General features: G+C 48.4%; 1 protein-coding gene across 5 annotated transcripts in view; it reads right to left on the bottom strand.

Moving 5' to 3' along the window:
* The window catches only part of Tshz2 (teashirt zinc finger homeobox 2), a 514,993-nt gene that overhangs the window by 428,285 nt on the left and 68,831 nt on the right, over nucleotides 1-17,877 (bottom strand). The gene's annotated exons all lie outside the window — the stretch shown is intronic.

Below are 17,877 nucleotides of genomic sequence, written 5' to 3'. Positions count from 1 at the left end.
AGGGTGGTGGAGGAAGGAGTCTGTGATCATGATATATTGTCTGTATGCATGGAAATTATCAATTCAAAGTTTTAAAGAAAAGAAAAGAAAAAGAAAAAGAAACGTAACAGCCTCCAGATCAAATATGTCGCTTACTTTTGTGTGTGTATATGTGTGTGTGTGTGTGTGTGTGTGTGTGTGTAGGGTTTCACTCTAGTGTAGTCTGACCTGGAATTTACTATGTAGTCTTAGGATGGCCTTGAACTCACAGTGATCCTCTTACCTCTGCCTCCGGAGGGCTGGGATTAAAGGTGTGCAGCACCATACCTGGCATTTATCAATATTTTGAAGCCAGAAAATTTGACACGCAAGTCTGGATTTGTAGGCTGGGGATACAGCCGAGTGGGGCAGCTTTCTCCTCGCCAACGCAAAGCCCTGGCTTCCACCCCCAGCCGTTCAAGACAGCAAACCCGAATGTCTGACTTGCTTGGGGGGCACCAGACACGTGGGGTCTTCATAGCTGGTCACTGTCAGGAGTGAAGGACACAGGGGCTTCCTTTCCATGGACGTGGCTATCGCCCTGGTCTGGCTGCCTGTAGGTTTTGTAGAGGTTTTATGGCCCAGGAGAGGCCTTTATTTCCAAGACGCAGTACAAAACTACTAAGAGGAGACATTTCAAATGAAAGACGTGCTGACTGGGATTGGGGGAATGAGCAGTGGTTGCTCCATTAGCAAGGTGACCTGAGTTCAGGTCCTTCGCGCCCACGTCCGCGCCAGGCACGGCGGTGCCCGTTGTCACAGTGCTGGGGAGGCAGGGACAGGAAGGTCCCCAACATTTTCTGGGTAGTCTAGCCAAATCTGTGAACTATATGTTTAACTGAGACCCTGTCTCAACAAAAGAAGGTGGATGGGCTAGAGAGTTGGCTTAGTGGTTAAGGCGCTTGCCTGCAAAGCCAAAGGACCCAGGTCTGATTCCCTAGGAACCACGTAAAGCCAGATGCACAATTTGGCACATTTTTTATTATTATAAATAAAAGTTGGTTCTATATGAGATATTTTGATACAAAGAGAAAGAATGTCTACGTTCATTAAATATTTATATATTCATTCAGTCCAAAATATTTACTGAACCATATAATTTGTCTGGAGTTTGTTCCCAGTGGCTAGAGGCCTTGACACATCCATTCTCCTCCCTCCTCTCTCTTCTTCTTTTTCACCCAAATAAATAAGCATATTTTTCAAGAGGTAGGGTCTCACTCTAGCCCAGGGTGACCTAGAATTCATTATGTAGTCTCAGGATGGCCTTGAACTCATGTGATCCTTCTACCTCTGCCTCCCAAATGCTGGGATTAAAGATGTGCACCACTGTACCCAGCCAAGTAAATAATAAAATATTTTTTAAAAATAAGGTGGAGAGGTCAACAAGGAACATGAACCTCTGGACTCTGCTTTCACACACACATGTGAATGGTACACTCTCTTCCCCACACCCCCACCCCCACACAAAGATCCATTCAAGTCACACACACATGCCAAAAAGAAAAAGAAATGCAGATCACCTACGAATCTAACATTTCTGGTTGGCTCCACTGCCATCTGACAGCTCACATGAGGGACAGTGTGAAGAAAGTGGGGTGACAGACAAGCGAAAGTCGCATCTGCCCATTGAACATAACTTGCTACAATCCCAGCATCCAGTGAGGTGTGTTTGGGACCCCTCAGAGGTCTTGCAAGGGCCCAAACCACCTGCCTCAGATCAGCTGCTTTTGTTCAACTTGCTGGGCTTCCTTGTTTTGGTTGTTGTTTCCTCCTGGACGCTGTGAACATGGGAGTTTTCAAATGCTCCCGTGAAGGATTTCTGAACTCACTTTCAGCCTTGACATTCTCAAGTCCCGTAGATTTGCTTTTGTTCCCATTCGGTAAAATTTTCTTAAAAGACTCATGGCAAAGCTCTCTCTCCTTACTTTAGTCCTAGGATAATCTGCTAAATGAGCTTGACAATGGGGTAGGACGTGTGGGTTTCTTTTAGCTGTTTGAAGCAATCTAGTACATCGGAACTGCCAAGCGTCAATTGAAAACTGAAAACTTCAGCCATTATCCTAAACAAGTGACAGGCAAATTCTTACACCACGCTGATGATCAAACAAGTGACAAGTTTCTCTACTTTCTTTGTAACAAAGTTGGACTGCAGCTCTGTGTAAGGGGAATGTGAGTGAGAAGGGGGGAGGGGAGAGCGTGGCCGGTTGCTTGAATCATGACATCATCGCTCCCATGACAGAGCCAAAGAACACTGGCCCAGCACCTCATGCTTTGTCCTCCATGCTCTCCCTCCAGATCTGACTTCTTTCTCTTTCCAAAGTCCAGAACAAGGAGAGATGTGGTACAAACCTCTAATGACCTTTTAATATAGCATTTGATAAAATCAAAAGGCTATAGAGCCGGACATGGTGGTTCATGTCCTGAATCCCAGTACTTGGGAGGCAGTGGTAGGAGTATCTCCATGAGTTCAAGTAGCCACCCTGAGACTACATAGTGAATTCCAGGCCAGCGTGGGCTAGAGTTACACCTAACCTCGAAACTCCCCCCAAACAAACAAACAAAAAAGGCAATGGACCATATGACCAGAAACTATGGTGTCTAAAACACTGAGTTTAGTTAGTAGTATGTGGTCACCAACTCGATAGAGTGGCCTCATCCTCACGGCCTGGAGCCCATGGACAACACAGGGCGGTGGTTTTCTCAGACATGCACCAGAACGATCAAATTTTTGCTAACACAGAAATTCACAAAGGCCCAAGCAGATGACTTTTACTTTGACATGGGTCCCTTCCATGGAGGCATAATCCTTGCATTTGTAGATAGCTTGAAAATGTTTTATGTTACCTTCTTGCTTCCAAAGACTTAAGATTTTCCTTTCTCATAGTATAACCGGTTGTTACCCATCCTATTGATTTCCCTAAAGAGCACAAGCCAGTTCCATTAGAAACAGAAGAGGAAAAATATGCATGCGTGTGCTTGTGTATGCACGGGTGCACACACACACACACACACACACCATTTTTAAGGAAGTAGATGCACTTTTGTTCTATTTGGTTTTTGAGGGGGTTAAGATAGCAAGCGAATAAGATAGGTATTGCACCTGTCCCCTGAGCTGCATTTTCCCCAAAGGCCTTACTCATCCCCGAAGCCTGGGCACATCAGGCAAAAAAAAAAAAAAAAAAAAGAGAGAGAGAAATTATGGCTACGTGTGGGATCATGGCTCAAAAAGTGAAAAAAAAAAAAAAAAAAGGACGGCTGGAGAGATGGCTTACCCATTAAGGTGCTGAGTTCCCAGGACCCACATAAGCCAGATGCACTAGGCTGCTCATGTCTCTGGAGTTCACTTGTACTGGCTGGAGGCCCTGGTGTGCCTGTTTTCTCTCTCTCTCTCACCTCTCTCTCTCGGACCCTTTCCTTCTCTCTTTCAAATAAATAAACAAATAAAAATACAATTAACGGGGCTGTTAATTAAGCGGTTAAGCGCTTGCCTGTGAAGCCTAAGGACCCCGGTTCGAGGCTCGATTCCCCAGGTCCCACGTTAGCCAGATGCACAAGGGGGCGCACGTGTCTGGAGTTCGTTTGCAGAGGCTGGAAGCCCTGGCACGCCCATTCTCTCTCTCTCCCTCTATCTGTCTTTCTCTCTCTGTCTGTCACTCTCAAATAAATAAATAAAAAATTAAAAAAAAATACAATTAACAAAAAAGAGGGCTAGAGAGATGGCTTAGTGGTTAAGCGTTTGCCTGTGAAGCCTAAGGACCCTGGTTCGAGGCTCAATTCCCCAGGACCTACATTAGCCTGATGCACAAGGGGGCTGGAGTTCATTTACAGTGGCTAGAGGCCCTGGAATGCCCATTCTCTCTCTGCCTCTTTCTCTCTCTGTCTCTCTCAAATAAATAAATAAAAACTAAACAATTAACAAAAAAGAAAATGGGCCTGGAGAGATGGTTTAGCAGTTAAGGCACATGCCTGTGAAGCTTACAGGCTCAGGTTTGATTCTCCAGGTCCCAGGTAAGCTAGTTGCACATGGTGTGGCACATGCATCTGGAGTTTGTTTGCAGTGGTTAGAGGCCCTGGCATGCCCATTCTCACACACGCTCTCTCCCTCTCTCTGTCTTAAATAAATAAATAAATATAAAGTATTAAAAAAAGAAAAGAAAATGGAAATGCTTTATGCCACAAAGCTCGAGGCAGGCAGTGCGTTAGTCACTTTATTGTTGCTGTGACCAAATCCTTGGCAAGAAACTTAAGGAAGGAAAGGGATCCTTGTGGCTTACAGTTTTGAGGGGACACATTCCGCCATGACAGGGAAGGCGTGGCAAGGGGAGCAGTGCCGGGTCACACTGCAGCCACAGGCAGGAAGCAGGAGCGGAGGCAGGCTACAGAAGCTCAAGTCACACCGTAGTGACCAGCTTCCTCCAGCAAGGCTCCAACTCTTAAAGGTTTCACAACCTTCCCAAACAGTGCCATCAGCTGGGGACCAAGTGTCCAAATGAGCCTACAGAAAACACATTATACTCGAGCCACCACAGGCAGCCATAAGGCAAGGTACAGAAGACACCGTATGCAACCCAAACGCCTATCTGCCGATGTTCAAGCCGACACAGACAGACAGACAAAATGCAATGTATCTCTACCATGAAATATTACTGGGCTCTGAAAACGAGTGAAGTTTTGGCATATGCTACCTCAGGAGTGAATCTTGAACAAACCTATGCTCTATGATAAAATCCAGACACCCAGAAATCAAATATTTTAGGATCCCTCTTTACCTGAAATTTCTGAAATAGACAACTGTTAAGAGATAGGAAACAGGGCTGGAGAGATGGCGTAGCGGTTAAGCGCTTGCCTGTGAAGCCTAAGGACCCCGGTTCGAGGCTCGGTTCCCCAGGTCCCATGTTAGCCAGATGCACAAGGGGGCGCACGCGTCTGGAGTTCGTTTGCAGAGGCTGGAAGCCCTGGCGCGCCCATTCTCTCTCTCTCCCTCTATCTGTCTTTCTCTCTGTGTCTGTCGCTCTCAAATAAATAAATTTAAAAAAAAAAAAAAGAGATAGGAAACAGGGCTTGGGAACTATGAGCCTGGAGGAGTGACCACTGATGGATGTGGCGTTCTCTTCAGGGTAATGGCAGTGTTTTAAAGCCAGGCTGTGGTGACGCTAAGCAGTTCTGCAGACATGCCGGCATGGGCAATGTTGCATCTGTACTCTAGAAGGCGATTGCCAGGGCTGGGGCATGCTCAGTGGGTAAGGACGGTTGTAAGCATGAGGGCAGGAGAGGATTGAGTTCAGTCCCTCGCCCCCACATAAAAAGCTGGGTTTGGCTAGTCTTGCCTGTGGGTTGGGGGGCGGAACAGGAGGATCACTGGGGCTCACTGGTCAGCCAATCTGACCCAAACCAGCAACTCCAGGATCAGCGAGAGACTTTGTCTGAAGGACAAGAATGATAGAGAAAAGAAAACCAATACTCTTCTCTGGCCTCTGCTCAGGTGTGCGTGGCACGGGCACATCTGCATGCCCATCAGCGTGCATTATACACACACCACAATCACGCACTACAAATGAAGGGAAGGTGATTTCCAAGGTATCAATAGTGCCGTCATTTCAGAAATGGGCAGGGCTCCTTGCCATGGGTCCACAGGAGCGACAGAGAGGTCTATGAACCCAGCTTCCCAGTAGCATTATTTGCAATAGCCAAGAGGTGGAACAAGTCTCAACAAGCCAAATGTCAATGCTGTGTGCGTCGGGATGGAACATGATTCACTGTTACAAAGGATACATGCTACAACATGGATGAACCTAGTCAGAGTATGCCAAGTAAAACAGCCAGTCACAAAACAGACAGACACAACGTGAGTCCACTTAGAGGAAGTCCCTAGAGGACTCAAGTTCACCAAGTTCACAGGCAGGAAGGACAGTGGCGGCTGCAGAGCCTGGAGGAGGCGTGGAGCCTAGAGTTGCAGTTCTGTAAGATGAGCGAGCTGTGGGGATTGGTTGAAAACCAACGTACACACACCTGACACTCCTGAGCTGAGCATGTAAGGTGCTGGACGTGAGGCTGAGGAGGGCCGCTTAGTGGGCAAGCGTGTTTTCTGTGCAAACATGAGGGCCCGAGTTTGGTTTCCAGCACCCAAGTCAGTGTCCGGGCATAACCTGTAACTCCAGGGTTGAGGGGGAGAGGGGCAGGAAGATCGATTGCTGGGGCACCCAGGCCAGCCGGTCCACCCAAACAATAACCACTAGGTTCTCTGTCGCAAGGGAATGAAGCAGAGGCGAGGAGACCTCCGGCCTACACATGGCTGTGCGTGGGAGTCTGTATTCACACACCACGGACACAATCAGGCATGCGCCACATGCACAAATATGCACACTCAAAATGCTTCAGAGGTAAATTTTATACCAAGTGAACTTTACTACAGTCAAAACTATAATAAAACCTGGGGCTGGAGTGTTGGCTTAGCGGGGAAGGTGTTTGCCTGCGAAGCGTAGGGACTCAGGTTCAATTCCCCAGGACCCACGTAAGCCAGATGTGCAAGGTGGTGCACACATCTGGAGTTCATTTGCAGTGGATGGAGGTCCTGGTGCACCCATTCTCTCTATCTCTTTCTCTCTCTCTCTCTCTCTCAAATAAATAAATAAATATAGTAAAACCCAATGGGCCTATTATGTAAATAAAGCTTTCCTATCCACCTATAACTGTTTTCCTCTATTGCCAAGAGCCCTCTATCACCGGGTATGGTGGCACACGCCTTTAATCCCAGCACTCGGGAGGCAGAGGTAGGAGGATCGCCGTGAGTTTGAGGCCACCCTGAGACTACATAGTAAATTCCAGGTCAGCCTGGACCAGAGTGAGAACCTACCTCGGAAAAAAAAAACAAAAAACAAAAAACCTTCTATGGTTTTCAACCTTTCTTTCTTTGCGTAAAAGGAAAACCTCAGTGGGGGTGGGGAGGGAGAGGCTGAAGATGCAGCTCAGTTGGTAGAGCACTTACACTGGACCCAGGGCCGGGTGCCCAGCACCACGTAAGCCAGGTGTGGTGGGACCCTTGGCAGGTGGAGGTAGGTTTGAATCAGACGTTCAAGGTTATACTCAGATGCATAGCAAGTAGTTTAGACTAGGTCCCAGGTCTCCTCTTGTCTCCACTGCCCCAGCACTGGGATTACAAGCCCATGCCATCACACTTGGCTTTAATACATGGACTCCGGAGATCAAACTTAGGTCTTCACGCTTGCAAGGCAAGCACTTGACCCACTGAGCTGTCTCCCCACCTCTGGAGAGGTTTTTGTTTCTTTATTTTTATTTATTTATTTAAATAATATTTTAGGGCTGGAGAGATGGCTTAGTGGTTAAGAGCTTGCCTGTGAAGCCGAAGGACCCCGGTTTGAGGCTCGATTCCCCAGGACCCACATTAGCCAGGTGGACAAGGGGGCGCAGGCGTCTGGAGTTCGTTTGCAGTGGCTGGAGGCCCTGGCGGGCCCATTCTCTCTCTCTCTATCTGCCTCTTTCTCTCTCTGTCTGTCACTGTCAAAAAAATAAAAATTAAAATAAAAAATAATATTTTATTTGTTATGTTTGAAAGGGGGAGAGAGAGGGAGAGAGAGAGAGAGGAAGAGAAAGAGAGACCAAGAGGTAGAACGGGTGTACCAGGGCCTCTAACCACTGTCAACGAACTCCAGACACATTTGCCAACTTGTGCATCTGACTTATATGGGTCCTGGGGAATAGAACCTGGGTCCTTAGGCTTCAAAGACAAGTGCTTTCACCACTAAGCTATCTCTCCAGCCCTGGTTTCAGTTTTTATTGGAACATCTTGTATTGTAAGGCAGGTTGCAGCACACGGTGTTTTGTGGCAGCAATGGAAAGAACTATCTTTCGCACAGAAGATTCCTCACAGAGGGGAGATAAAGAACACTTTCCTTGTTTTTGTTTTGGGGGTTTTGGGGATGGAAGCTGATGAATGCCAGGCAAGTGCTCTGCCACTGAGCTACGTCCCCAGTCTGCTTTTGACTTTCGGTTTTGAGATAGGGTCTCAGTAAATTCCCTTGAACCTGAGCTCATTCTGTAGGCCAGTAGCTGAGACGACAGGCCCGCTCCGCCAGCCCGGGTCTGCAGACAGCTCTGCTTGGAACGGATGCCGCGCTCCGCAGCTCCATGGACGGACGAGGGCAGCGCTCTGGAGGATCTGCCCTGGAAACCCCTCCCGCCTGCACCTGGCACCCAAGGAGCTGGGGGGAGATGTTGAAGGGAGAGGGAGTTTTCCCATCCTGCCACCCCAGGAGCCCAGGCAGGATAATGGCCCGGTGATGGATCACCCCAAACGTTTCTGCTGAAGAAACACAAGCACAGGGCCACGGAAAGATCGCCAAGTCCCGGGCAGGAGATGAGACACGGGCCGACTCCCCAGACAGCAGGAAAGCCATTACTTGGGATTTTGAAGGAAAGCAGGGCTGGCTCGGAAGTCATTATTTTGCTCTTTCTTCTTTTTTAAAAATACAAGTAGGTGGAGGAATTTGTAGAAAAACAAAGATCAAAAACGTAGCGGGAAGGGCTCTCCGTCGGGGTGTGTAGATAGGCCCAGAGCTTGCCTGAAACTCCTTTAGCCTGGGGCTCTGGAGTCTGGTCTGCCACATGCCCGATCCTCCCACGCGTGGGTATGGAATGCAAGTTAGCAGGAAGGTCACTGTCACCTGGACTCAAGCACCCAGCAAGGCAAAGACCTCTGGTGTCAGCCAGGCCTGACACAGGATCCCCACCCAGCCGCTTACACACCCGTCCCACCTCCTCTCCTTTCTGACCTCCATTCCTGCTGGTTCATAAGTGACCATGAAGCTGGTCTTCCAGGCTCAGGCTATTCCAGAGTCAGGAAAACTGTTACACGGAACCCTCCATGCAACCCCAGCATACACTCAGTGGGTGAGAACCTGTACTCAAGTTGATGCTGAGAATTATTTTAATGCAAAAGAGATTTTGTTACAACAGCTCTCTCATCCTATCCCTGACAGAGAAAGGTTCTTCCTGCTCCATGTTCTGTTGCCATTGTCATAGTGGGGTTTTGTTTGGTTGGTTGATTTTTAAAAATATTTAATTTAATTAATTTATTTATTTGAGAGAGGGAAAAAGGCACAGAGAGAGAGAATGGGTGCGCCAGGGCTTTCAGCTGCTGCAAACTAACTCCAGATGCATGCACCACATTGTGCATCTGGCTTACATGAGTCCTGGAGAGTCAAACAGGGATCTTTTGGCTTTGCAGACAAGCACCTTAACCACTAAGCCATCTCTCCAGCCCCCTGTTTGTTTGTTTTTTCAACCCCTGTTTGTTTGTTTATTTCAAGGTATGGTCCTGCGTTAGCCCTGGCTGACCTGGAATTTATTATGTAACCTCAGGCTGGCCTTGAAACCCACAGCAATCCTCCTGCCTCTGCCTCCCTAGTGCTGGGATTAAAGGTGTAGGCCACCGTAGCCGGGAGAGAGAAAGAGAGACAGAGAATGCTCACACTAGGGCCTCCAGCAGCTACAAGGGAACTCCAGATGCATGTGCCACCTTGTGCATCTGTCTTTATGTGGGTACTGGTGTAGCGAACTTGTCTCATTTGGCTTTGCAAGCAAGGGTCTTAACCACTGATCCATCTTTCTAGCCCTGTCACAGTATTTTTCTGAAACTACAGCTTGCTATATATCTGTTCCCCTTTGCTTTTAGTGATAATCTGACCCTCAGTTGAACAGCAGGTCATGTAGAATCAGGACACTATCATTCCCAGCCTCTGTCAGAGGGATATAGTCACGCAGCCATGCAGCAGACAGTGGGATGTCAGGGAAGGTGCTATGTGCAATACGCAGGTTTTGTCTTCAAGGAGAGAGGCCTGACTGTCGCCTTCCCACCCCATTTCCTGCTGTCTGGAATGCGCATGGATAGTATAGAAGGTGCGACAGACAGTTTCAGGCTGAGACGAACTTCCAGACCAGGCACAGGTATGGAGGAAGAGACTTACTGAAGCTTACAGATCCAGGGGAAGTTCCATAATGGCAGAAGAAGCCGGCCTGCCTCCACAGGATCATACACACAGAGAGAAGCACAAGCCTAAAAGCCAAAAGCCACATAGCACAGCACACTTCAGGAGCTCCAGCTAGGCACACTTTGCATCTCTTTAGATTGAAATCTGAAACCCGCCACCATACCTTAAGATCCACCCAGTGACACTGCCTCCAGCCAAGTGGCTGCAGATGCAAACTACAAACTAATAAAACAATGGATATATTGGGGGCCATCTATTCAAACTGCCACAGAAGGTGTCTTGGACCCCCAACTTCAAGAAATCCTTCTCTACCTTTCAGACTTTGTGGGAGACTTTTCTTTTTCAGGAAGATAAGCTTCTATCTTATGAACATCAGTCGCCAGAAGCGTTGGGGGTCTTTTTCCAGTAGAAGTCAAACACTGAATAACGCTTCCGTATTTGGGACTGGGGATGTGGCTCAGTGTTGGAGTACTTGTCCAGCATGCCTGAGGGCCTGGATGCAATTTCTGGTACCACAAACAAAAGTAACTAAGTAGTGAATGCATACATAACTAAGTTAAAAAATAAATAAAAAACTAAATAAATATAAGGTTGTTGTTGGAGTGCTTGCCTAGCATGCCCAAGTTGCAATCCCCAGTACCACAATAAATAAATAAATAGATAAAATAAAATAAAGTCGAGGCCTGGTGTGGTGGCGCACGCCTTTAATCCCAGCACTCGGGAGGCAGAGGTGGGAGGATCACCGTGAATTCGGGGCCACCCTGAGGCTGCATGGTGAATTCCAGGTCAGCCTGGGCTACAGCGAGACCCTACCTCAAAAAAACAAAAAAAAAACAAAAAAAAAAAAGAAAGAAAGAAATTAATAAATGAAAAAAAAAAGTTGAGTGTGTGGCTCAATGGTAAAGGACTTACCTAGCATTCACAAGTCACTGTACAATCCCCAATATAAAATGAATAAATAAATAAAAACTCTAGAGATTCCACATAAGTTTTGAGTACACCATGAAACTCAGAAACTCTTGCACCACCGCATCGTGTTTTGCCACACTTGCGTGTGCCTGCAGGCTCCGTTGTGCCCACAGCTCCCTTCCAGCACCTCCACGCAGACAGGCTTAGCCTTGACTCCTCTTCTGGGCGAGGGTCCCAGACACTGACAGAAAGGCCACTTGGAGCTCCGGTCCCCCAGGCATGCGTCGGAGGCTGGTGTCACCCAGACCCCGTGAAGCACAGGTGACCATCACCAGCCCACGTCACAGGCAGGAAAATTTCACAGAGGTCCCTGGCAGAACTTCCTGAACCCTGGGCTGCTTGGGGGATGAGACTGGCTGATTCTAGGGTACCTCCTGGCTAATGCCTGGCCTATGGCTTGAAGTGACTTCTCAGACGAGTTAATCAAATGCCAATTCATTTGCAGGGATCTAAATGGATTTACAGGGAAGATTTTCTGGGTAATTAACAGAGTTTGCTCCCGCTGTGTTCACTGTACAAACTTGTGGCCACTGTTTGCATTGTGTTGTGGGTGGTGAAGATTTCAGCTCAGGGCGATAAAGTCTCCCTGTCATCACACTATACTGCTCATGGCCAGCAGCCTGGGTGACAAACAGGACCCTTAGCACGCGGTGTGGGTGGCAGGTCCTTAGACAAGCCCCTGCATTCCAAGGAAGAAAAGACCATTCCAGGTGGACTAAGTGGGTGCCAGAGGTCTTAAGGCTGTGGAAGGCTCTGGAAGCTCACTTCCTGAGCCGATGCACACAGTTGGCTCACACTGCTTTCTCGGGATGGGTTCAAGGCCAGAACCTGTGGTGACAGAGGCTCCAGGCTTGCCTCATGTGCTGGCTCTGGGTCTTAGGCTGCCCACACCTCCCCCTCCCCCACAGACACTGTCCAGATCCCCTCTCAGCAGACGTGGGGAATGCTTTGAAAGCATGGGAAGGAATCAGAGGCCCTCCCTGCGTTTCAGAGTCCCAGAATGTCAGGATTGGAAGGGACCTCTTCAAGCTTCTGGCTTGACCCTTTTGCTTTCTGAGACAGGGAATAGATTACAGACACAGGAGAGGAGTCAATCAACTGTTCTCCATCAGCACAGTTACTGAGCAGTGTTTTCTTTTTACTGTCTACCTATCGTCCAGCCATCATCTATCTCTCTCTCTCTCTCTCTCTCTCTCTCTCTCTCTCTCTCTCTCTCTCTCTCCCTCTCTATTTTTGTTGTAAGAAGTTAAGGCAAGCCTACTGTTTAGAAGAACAATGACAGATGGATGTGGTGGCGCACGACTTTAATCCCAGCACTCGGGAGGCAGAAGTAGGACGATCACTGTGAGTTCGAAGCCACCCTGAGACTACATAGTGAATTCCAGGTCAGCCTGAGCCAGAGTGAGACCCTACCTCAAAAAATGCAAAAAACAAAACAAAACAAGAAAAACAAATAAAAAACAAAAACAGAACAGAGCTGGGAAAGGAGCCACTTACGACAGACACTTTAGAGTCTGGTTCTTATGTCAGCTAGTCTCTTCCATCCTAGACAATGACCTAATGATGGCCACAGCTGGTGTCTTGGGAAGTGGGGACTGTTGGACCATGGCTATATGGCTATGTGGCATGCCCTCCACCCATAATACACACACACACACACACACACACACGCACGTGCACACACACACAAAGTTGTGTGTTTAGAATAATGACGAATTTCCAGAAAGTCCCTAGAAAACCCATAGTAGATGTTCTATGTAGGAGTTCTAAGTTTCTTTTCTATTTTATTTTATGTTATTTTTATTTATTTATTTGAGAGAGGCAAAGAGTTAGACAGAGGGGAGGAGAGAGAGAGAGAGAGAGAGAGAGCGAGAGAGAGAGAGAGCAAGAAAATGGATGCTCCAGGGCATCCAGCCATTGCAAATGAACTCCAGATACATGGATCACCTTGTGCATCTGGTTTATGTGGGTCCTGGGGAATCGAACCTAGGTCCTTTGGCTTTACTGGCAAGTGCCTTAACCACTAAGCCATCTCTCCATTCCCCCCTTTTTTTCATTTTAGATTTCAAAATACAGTAATTGTCAATGAGTTCATTAAATGTCCATAGTTACATTACTTTAAAATAAAAGTGATCTAAGATTGGGCGCCAACTCCACCTGCTCCAATGCCCTGCTGGCTTCACCAGGGAGGGGGGCTTGAGTCCCACAGGCCTCTTCTGTAATAACAATAGCACGTTCACCAGACCACTACTGTCAGAACTTATCAAGATTATATATTAGCATAACATTAGAATCTCGGAGCATAGCATGTTGTAATTATTTGTTGGTATTAATAATAACAAGAAGGTTGAGAAAACACAAGCCCAAATGAATAAACACTCTAACTGTGAAGGAGTGCAGCCCCACAGATTCCCTGGTGACCCCTGCCAAGGGCCCATCAGGTGCTTGTAAAATGAACACGTGAGCAGGAAGATGTTCTTCCTCACCACAGAGCCTGTGATTAATATTTGAGTCACTTCACGGTTATGAACTGCAATGGGATCTACACCTATATTTATATACCTACAGAGGGTATGAATATCCCTGCTTTTAAAGCACGCCTCCACACATTTACATAAGAGACTCTTCGGGCTATGTTGTTTTCCCTGCGCTCGGGGGCTGCTCTGCCACGCCCAGCTCCCTCCAGAGTGGGTTCAGAGCATTCCACGCGGTGCTTCTTGGGACTGACTGACCACCATCAGCCAGTTACCTGGAGAATAGGTGTTGCACTCCAGCTACCGTGTGTCGGTGACAGTGAAATGACACGTGAGGGCATGTGTTTGGTTTGCCTTAGGCAAAGGTTGTCAGGACCCATTTGTCCCTATGTTTTTTTTTTCCTCACATCAATTTTCTTTATTGTTGCTTTTTGGTTTTATATCACTGACAATTTTTTAAAAATTTTTTATTTATTTATTTGAGAGTGACAGACACAGAGAGAAAGACAGGTAGAGGGAGAGAGAGAGAATGGGCGCGCCAGGGCTTCCAGCCTCTGCAAACCAACTCCAGACACGTGCGCCCCCTTGTGCATCTGGCTAATGTGGGACCTGGGGAACCGAGCCTCGAACTGGGGTCCTTAGGCTTCACAGGCAAGTGCTTAACCGCTAAGCCATCTCTCCAGCCCAACAATTTATCTATGTGTATTTTAATCATAATCACCTCCCATTATCTTCTCTTCTCCTCCCCTCTCACTAAACCCCTTCTTATTTCCAACTAGTTTCTCTTCTACTTTGATGTTTTCTCTCTCTCTCTCTCTTTTTCTCTCTCTGTGTGTGTGTGAGAGAGAGAGAGAGAGACAGAGACAGAGACAGAGGGAAAAAAGAGACTCGTTGAGTTTCATTATGATGACTTGCATTTTTTCATATGTAGGGGTATGCATACATGCATGTTACATGTATTCATTCGTGTGAGTGTGTGTGTGTGTGTGTGTGAATATGGAAGCCAGAGGTTTACACTGTGTTTCTTCCTTGATGGCTCTGCACAGGGTCTGGGTCTCTCATTGAACATGGAGCACTCACGGCATCTCCATCTCCTGAGACCTGGCATAACGCACAGGCCACTGTGCCCGCCCAGCTTACACATGGTCCTAGTGATCCAAACCCATGCTTGCGCAGCAAACGCTCCATGCACAACCTCCCAGCCCCTTGTCTCTGTTTTACTTCATTTCCCATGATTATAAGTGCAAAGAGACACTGGAGCGCTGAGGGATGAGGGTTAACTCATACTCTGTGCAAATGCTCGTGCTCAGTAGAGAGAATCTTCTCTCTCCATCTACAGAGTGAGACCGGCACAATGCCCGGGAACTCTGAAGATAAACTTATGGGAACAGGTGGCGTTTACGGGCCACCTCCCCCAGTGCTGGCAATGGGACTTCTTTCCTGAGAAGCTGCCCCTTTCATGTTGTTGTGTTTGAGGTTCCCATGGGTTCCCCCGACAAAGCAGGGGCACTACAGTCTTGCTCTGGGCAACATGACTGCTTTGGGTCTCGTCAGAGAAACAGATCTGAGCCAAGATTGCTGACTCTGAGATGTCTACTAGAAACGTTAAAAAAGTAAATCCAGGGTGACCGAGGCATTAGGGACATAATCTCATCTTGGCATCTGGCTACATCCTGAGGACAGAGGTTTGCAGAAGGCAGCCAGGACCGAGAGGATAAGCGCCGAGCTCTAATGACATCACTGAGTTCTGAGATCAACTTGGCCATGGCCGAGGCATGCTTGGCCTTTTGGAGATACGGACCAATACATTAATCTTCTTGATTTAAACCCACTGCGTTTTCCAACCACTTGAAGCTCTGAGTCCTCACTAATAAGATATGTGAAAGCTTTCTTCCCCTTGGCCAATAATGAGCGTACAGGGAAGCAGGGCAGGGGCATGGGAGTGGCCTCTGCATGCCTCAGAGGTCCATGATGTCTCTCCCTTAGAGAGAGAGAGAGACAGAGAGGGAACTGAATAACAGCCCTGGGGATGGGGTTCAAGGCATTGCAACTACCAAAACAGCCGCTATGTGAATAGAAACAGGGTGAACTAGGGCCTCGTGCACGCCCCTGACACCCTGCCAGGCTGCAGGTGTCAAACCTGGGGAGGAGCCAGAGCCGACAGTCTAGGAAGTGCTGATGCAACTGCGGCCTCTCTGTGCTCACCTGGGTGGGGATCTACGGCTGCAAGGTGGGCGCAGCTGCTCCTGGCACACAGCACCAAGTGCCAAGCAAACCCAGTCCCCACACAGGGCTCTGTGGCCAGAAGGCTCCCATGGGAGAGGCGCTTCTCTGAGGGAACAAAGGCAGGGAAAGCACTCGTGGCAGCTCAGGGGCTATCACGGCAGGGGAAGTGAACTTGGGCTCAGAAAACCCTTTGCATCCTACCTATGGGCTTCAGTTCATCTTTCCAACATCACCCCTGGGGGGTTCCCATTACATTTCTGGTCAACCCCAGGATTAAAAAAAAATTTTTTTTTGCATGAATGTATGTGTGGGTTTGGGGATGTGCACGTGTGGAGGTCAGAGGACAAGCTTGGGCGCTGGTTTTCACCTTTCACCTTGTTTGAGACAGTCTCCTATCACCCATGGCTGGGTGGGCAGACCAGCTGGCTCACAAACTCCCAGAGACTCTCCTGTCTCCGCCTCCTGCCTCACCATAGGTGCGCTGAGATCACAGGTGTTCGCACACTGTGTCAGCTTCACGTGTGTTCTGTCTTTCCCAACTCGGGTCCTCATGCATGTGCAACAATCTCCCCTGGCCCCTGGAGTGTAGAATTCCCAAGAAGCTTTTGCACCAACTTCCCTTGATCATCCCTCCTGTGCTCACTTCCTCACACTACCCGTGCTTGCTCCAACTGGCAGTCCTGTCCTCTGTCCTGGGACCTTGGCCCAGACTCTCCCCTCCATGGGATGTTTTTCTCCCAGATGTCCCCATGACATACCCCTTGACTTTATTCACATGTCTAGAAAATGCCACCTTGTCAGACAGCTCTTATCTGAGAGCAGCCCGGCTTGCCCTAACGCCATCATTTGTTTGTTTGTTTGTTTTGCTCACTGGAAGGAACAGGTTCATTTCAGAATGTGGAACATTCTCTGGGGGCAATAAAGGGTGGTTTGGGACAAAAGTTCTCTAAAAATTTACTTTTGGTGACTTTGGTGGGGTCCAAACTGGACACCTCTGAGGTGCCTGCAATGGAGAGAATGGACATTTTCCCATGCGTGAAGCAGAAAGAGGATGGTGGGTTCTACACGGAAGAAGAGGTACAAAAGGCCCAGAGGCAGGTGAGAACTTTGTAGGAATACTCACTGCGTCAGTGAGGCTGGAGGAAGAAGAGATGGAAGGAAAAGAGAGAGAGAGAGAGAAGAGGCAAGGTGGGTGGGTGTTTACAAAGCATGGGCAAGGTTTGGGGAGCTTTTTCAAAGACGAGGCAGCTGTGTGTGAGCACGTTCAGGTTCATTTTCGTCTCTTGTCCAAACGGAGCTGATTACGAGACACGGGTGGGACCACGCCTTGCGCGGGCGAGTGCGTGGTGGGTGGCCCACACTTGATCCCTACCCATTCCATCGCTTCCCACTGGAAAGAACCCAGATAGAAGGTGGAAGCCAGCTGGGATGCTGGGTTTCTGTGTCTCCAAATCTCAAGGCTTACAGCTAGGAATGGCCAGAAATGAGCCAGGAGGATTAGGTGGCTTCAAGCGCGACTTTCTGATTCTCATCAGTTCCCCGGTGCGTCCCTCAGGTCTTGGAAGCGCCAGAGCTTAGCATCCACTGATCTGTCAACAGAATGCGTGCTAATGCTAGCGTCATCCTAGGATGGAGCCAGATGGGATGGTGCCTCCATCCAGCCTTGCTGTGTGTCCTGTCCTGACATACCCTGCCTGCTGTGCCCCAGACCCTGCTGCACCTCAGGAAGTGATGTGTGGTGAGAGGCAGCAGGCGGGGGGGAACCCAGGTACCCACAGGCAAATCCTGTTGGCAATAGGCTGCCCAAGCCAGGGATGCCTGGGCACCCAGGCATGTCCAGAGCAAGTCTAGCCAAGCACCCAGAAAGCCAGAGAGAAGCTGCTTTATGAAAGCAAAACTCCTCACTCACACTAAGGAGGATCTCTTGAAAGCCTGGACGCGTCTGCACACATCTGGACAGACCGGGCCAGGGAGCAGGTCAACTCCAGATTGTCTGTGACCAGAGGAACGGGTCCTCGACATAGCTGACAGCCCCAAGCCTGGGAAGAAAACAGATGACGATCTAAAAACACATGATTTAGTAGTCTCTTGCTTAGGAGATGAGTGGAAAAAATCTAAGGTCATTGCTCTTATTTAAGCGGTAGGGCACTTCCAAGGAAATGTGCTTTCGCAGAGGAGTCCTG

This window comes from Jaculus jaculus, chromosome 8 (assembly GCF_020740685.1).
Source record: "Jaculus jaculus isolate mJacJac1 chromosome 8, mJacJac1.mat.Y.cur, whole genome shotgun sequence".
Lineage (NCBI taxonomy): Eukaryota > Metazoa > Chordata > Mammalia > Rodentia > Dipodidae > Jaculus > Jaculus jaculus.
This window is presented reverse-complemented; position numbering and strand designations above follow the sequence as displayed.